This window comes from Lithobates pipiens, unplaced genomic scaffold (assembly GCF_037356315.1).
Source record: "Lithobates pipiens isolate NorthernLeopardFrog02 unplaced genomic scaffold, aLitPip1_a1.2 Scaffold_8, whole genome shotgun sequence".
Classification (NCBI taxonomy): domain Eukaryota; kingdom Metazoa; phylum Chordata; class Amphibia; order Anura; family Ranidae; genus Lithobates; species Lithobates pipiens.
The window spans coordinates 137,372,757-137,378,687 of NW_027507903.1; the positions used below are offsets into that span (position 1 = coordinate 137,372,757).

General features: G+C 40.3%; 1 long non-coding RNA gene across 1 annotated transcript in view; it reads right to left on the reverse strand.

The window, feature by feature from the left end:
- LOC143963171 (uncharacterized) overlaps positions 1–5,931 on the reverse strand; it is a 30,379-nt gene that overhangs the window by 23,258 nt on the left and 1,190 nt on the right. The window lies entirely within an intron of this gene.

Sequence of the window (5,931 nt, forward strand, 5' to 3'; positions counted from 1 at the left end):
AGGGTGGCACATCACTGGGCTCTGCTAGGGATCACAGTGGGGCAACATTACCTGAGATGGCTGTCATTCTGTGCCACATTCTGGGCTTCATAAAAAATGGCACATGACAGAGGGCATGAATGACAGCAGAAATCACATTGTTGTGCCAGCCCAAAGTATATGGGCAGGAGAGAGACAAATATGAGAACTACAGGCATACCCCACATTTAAGTACGCAATGGAGTTTATTTGCTAAAGCTGGGAAGTGCAGAATCAGGCTCACTTCTGCATAGAAACCAATGAGCTTCCAGGTTTTATTACCAAACCTTAATTGAACAAGCTGGGGTTAGAATCTCATTGGTTTCTATGCAGAAGTGAGCCTGGTTTTGCACTTTCCAGCTTTAGTAAATAAACCCCATTGTGTACTTAAAAGTGGGGTATGCCTGTAGCAGTCTCCTGTAGTCACATAAGCGGATTTCCATTGGGATATTGCATGGAACTGCTCTTAGGGGCTTTTTATGAAATAAGCACGTAGCTCCATCAAATCCCTTACATATGTTTATTATAGTAGTATAGTTTTGCTACAATATACATTATAGGAAATAATAATTCGCTGCTGTGTTTTTAGATGCAACACTATTATTATTTATTTCTATCAGTCAAAAGGTTAATTCAACAAATTTACTGCTGAATCTTCCACTGCTGGTGGGTTTACTAAGGCTGGATTCACACCTATGCATTTTTAGTGCTTTTTGCATTTTGCAGATTTTCACTATAGAACGTGTTCCATAGGAAACCATGTTAAATGGACTGCAGTGCAAATCTGCAAAATGCAAAAAGCACTAAACCTGCATAGGTGTGAATCCAGCCTAAAACTAGAATATGTAGATTATTTTCCAGAACAGGTTTTGGGAATAAAGTTTAATGGTTTGCTAAGGGTGACTCTTGCGCCCCTCTGTGCACAGGTTGCTGCCCTCCCATTCCTAGCAATGTTCTGCTGCCCCTCCACCTGCCTCTGGAATGAATGGACAATTATATTGCTGCCAGAGGTTCAGACCTGCCAGGTCTCCAGCCTGGAAATGTACATGGCTGATCACGCAGCTTTCACACAGAATTGCACCAGATCATTTCATCAGCAGGCACAAAAAAAACCTTCTCCCTTTGCTACTCGGATTAAATGACACCCCCTGTGGGTATAGGATTAATGATGCCTCAGTTGCCAGCTTCCATGTTCCACTCACATAACAGGCACACAGCAGCACTGCAGTCCTGGGCGTGTGTACCTGCACCCATCTACATCCATCACACCCAGACATTGTATATGTACAGGTGCTACTAAAACAATGCCATTGTCAGTAAGTCTATCTATCTTTTCTAAGAGAAATTCTATTTTAACACCCCCATATAAAATATGGTGTCCTGCACTTCCACCCTTCCAACAGAACGAATTATTGCTGAAAAATATACAGATATACAGCAGAGTTCAATTTAACTGCAATTAGTGCTTTTTCTCATATATAAGATGAGTATATATTATATAAATGTAGAATTTAGAAAAACAAGGCTCCATGCACACTGGGCATTAAAAAAACGCCTGGCACTAAAAACTCTCTTGTAGAGCAGTGGGCTGTAGGCTAAAGTCTGCTTTCAGGGGAGTCATCAGTCCCTATAGGTGGGTACACTGCAGGGGTGGCATACGGGGGTGAGCCAAGTCTTCTTTAAGGGAAGTCATCAGTTTCTTATTATACTATGAGGTGGCCCAAGTCTTCTTTCAAGGAAGTCATCAGTCCCCATAAGCGGGTACACTACAGGGGTGGCATATAGAGGTGACCCAAGTCTCCTTTCAGGGGAGTCATCAGTCCCCATAAGCGGGTACACAGGGTGGCATGGGGGGGTGACCCAGGTCAATTATTTCAGGGGAGTCATCAGTCCCCATAAAAAGGTGCACTGCAGGGGAGGCATACAGGGGTGACCTAAATCTTATTTCAGGAGAGTCATCAGTCCCCATAAGCGGGTACACTGCGGGGGTGGCATACAGGGGTGACCTAAGTCTTATTTCAGGGGAGTCATCAGTCCCCATAAGCGGGTACACTGCGGGGTGGCATACAGGGGTGACCTAAGTCTTATTTCAGGCGAGTCATCAGCCCCCATAAACGGGTACACTTCAGGGTGGCACACAAATGGGTGATGGTAAGTGTCCCTCCATTGTGCTGGTAAGGCACTCCTATAATAGGCTAGAGCAAGGATCAGCCACCTATGTACATAATCGTTGTATTAACCCTTTCGGCGCCAGGGGCCAGCGCAGGGCTGTGGCATTGAGGAGCTGCACCTGGTGTGCACAGCCCCCCTGAGCTCCATTCATCCGATGAATAGCTGCTCATTTGAATGCCAATTCTGCGGCAGGTAAGAGCAGAAAAGACACCGGGCGCCTCTCAGAAACAAATGAGAGATTTATTTAAATAGTTATGCAAAGAGAGCTCAACAGAAAAAGTCCCCCAGCTACAGGATAGGATTATACACCATGACAAGGAGCAATAAACAACCACATAGGAGACAGTATGGAAATGTGACCCGACAAAACACAATATACATTCATTTATGACGGATGTATTGTAATGGAATATACATCAAAGATCTGCCTATGTCTGCTTCTCTAACCAATCTTTTTTTTTTACATATAGGACTCTAACAGTGCCTAATGAAAATATATGTTTATCATATATGTGAATGATTAGCACTATGCACTCTGGACAACTGTGATATTAGTGGTGGGAGTAAGATCGTATTATAGGAGGCAGGCTGTTATCTGCAGGCTGGAGTGAAATATTATATGATGGGTTTCAGTTTCCCCATCACTGATGATGGCTGGAGATGTCACAAGAGGAGATGTAACCTAACACAGCCTGATAACAGCCTGTATAGATTGCCTCCCAACTAATAGACTGGACCACTGGCATAGTACAAGATGTACTGCAGATTAGACATCTGCCTTAGCATCATTTCTCACTGCCACTCTTCATATATCACCAAATATAAAATTATATATATATATATATATATATATATATATATATACGAGACACTTATACATAGAGGCATCTGTCCCACTGTTCATATAACCCCAAATAAAATACAAATATATATATACAGGCATACCCCAATTTTAAGTACACAATGGGGTTTATTTACTACACCTGAAAAGTGCTCACTTCTGCATAGAAAACAATGAGCTTCTAACCTCAGCTTGTTCAATTACGCCTTGGTAATAAAACCTGGAAGCTCATTGGTTTCTATGCAGAAGTGAGCCTGATTTTGCACTTTCCAGCTTTAGTAAATAAACCCCATTGTGTACTTAAAAGTGGGGTATGCCTATATGTGTCACTTATATGGAGGCATCTATGCCAGTGTTCATTTATCCCCCAAATAGAGTTATCCCTCACTTATACATGAAGGCATGTATGGCACTGTTCATTTATCCTCAAATATATAGTTATCTGTCATTTATACATGGAGGCATCATATGCCATTGTTCATATATCCCCGAATTTATAATACTTATCTCTCATTTATACATGGATGCATCATATGCCAGGGTTCATATATCCAAACATAGAATATATATAGCTTATCTCTCACTTATATATGGAGGCATCTATGCCAGGGTTCATATAGTCCCAAATATAATACATACAGTCATCTCTCACTTATACATGGGTGCATGGATGCCAGTGTTCATATAACCCCACCTATAATATATTAATCTCTCACTCATATGCAAGAACTGATGCCACTGTTCATATATCCCCATATATAATAAAATCATCTCTGATTCATATATGGCACTGTACAAATATGCCACACTATAATACTCACACTAACACTATGCCACACTATAAATCTCTCACTTATACATTGATGCATGGATGCCACTGTTCATATATCCCCACCTATAGTAGAATCATCCCTCTGGTCACTCATATGGAGGATCTATGCCACTGATCATATATGCCCACATATAATAGGATCATCTCTCACTCATATATGGAGGCATCAATTCTGGTGTTCATATATCCCCACTAGGCTGATTTATTAAAGGAGTTAAATTAACTTCAGTTATCCAATCAAATAAACAGAAAATTCCTGTTTTTTTTTTGGTTTTTTTTCAAGTATTTGAAGTGAACACAGCTACAATTTATTGAGTGGATTCTCCATTCTTTTGTTTTTGTTTTTTTCAATCAGAAAATTGTCTAGGAAAAGGTTTTCTAAAAAAAAAACAACGACAAGAGAAAATTCACATTGTCCAGAACAATCATGACATAGCACTATACATTAACTCCTTTAGTATATTAACCCCATAAAATCGCCTCTCACTCAGATCTGGAGGCTTCTATTCCCATGTTCATATATTCCCATATACAAAAGAGTCATCTGCGACTCAGACTTGGAGGCATCGATGCCATTGTACATATATCCTCACATATAATAATTATTTCTCAGATTTACTACCATCCATGACACTGTTCGTAAAATCCCACATATATACAAATCAATCAATTCCACTATTCATATATTCCATTTCTCTCTCTCGATGTTTATATATATATATATATATATATATATATATATATATATATATATATATATATATATATATATATAAAATCTCTCTCTCTATATAAAATACAGATAAATGATCTCAGTAAGATCTGGAGGCATCTATCCACTTTTTATATATTCTATTACACAAATCTCTCAAATGTGAAAGCATCGATGCCACCACTCTTCATATGTCCCAACATAAAATACACTAGGGTGTACATTCTTAGTTTGTTATCAATATAAATATAAGGATAATGTAATAAACATTTATTAACACATCAATATCATATACATTGACTAGAGATATGCTGATGAACAAATGACTATAAAACCCCCCTATAAACTTTTCACCTGTACTGAGCCGGCTGTATAATTGAGGCTTCATCTGATCAAAGTCTTATTACAATGTATATGTCTGGATGATCAGCATCTGATCGTGTGGTACCTGTCTGTTCTCATACAATGTATATTTCTGGATGATCCGCAGTTGATCCTGTTTTACTTGTCTATTCTCAAATATTTTTTGAATGATCAGCAGTTGATCTTTTGTTACCTGTCTGTTCTCATACACTGTATATGTCTGGATGATCAGCAGCTGATCGTGTGTTACCTGTCTGTTCTCATACAATGTATATCACTGGATGATCAGCAGTTAATCGTGTGTTACCTGTCTGTTCTCATGCAATGTATATCACTGGATGATCAGAAGTTCATAGTGTGTTACCTGTCTGTTCTCATGCAATGTATATCACTGGATGATCAGCAGTTGATGGTGTGTTACCTGTCTGTTCTCATGCAATGTATATTTCTGGACGATCAGCAGTTGATCCTGTGTCTGTTCCCATATAATGTATATTTCTGGATGATCAGCAGCAGTTGATGGTGTGTTACCTGTCTGTTCTCAGCTCCAGCATGCCTCCTTCCTGTTTTCCTAGATCCCTCTGTGAACAGGACATAAAACATAAAGGAAAGTGAAGCTTCCAGTCTGACTGGTCCCCCTCCTCCTCCCAGACTGCAGAGATCTGAGACTTTGTCAAAGGCACATCAGAGAGACAGAAAGAAAAGAGCCCCAGTCTCCATCAGCACAGCATTAGTGAATCCTCCCTGTATCAGATGACAGGAGGAGCCCTGGGGCAGTGCCCTGTGTTACCTGCCTGGCTCCTTCCATGGAGTACATTGCGGATGACTTGCAGCCCCAGCACTGAATGTGCTGCCTGTCACTAGACTGTCATCTTAGGCTCCATCAACAGGTCACCAGGATAAATCCCCAGCCCATCCCACCTCCAGCCTGTGTCCTGAGTCCCTCTAGATGTTCCACAGCAGACACAGATAATTCTCCTGTAATCACCTTAC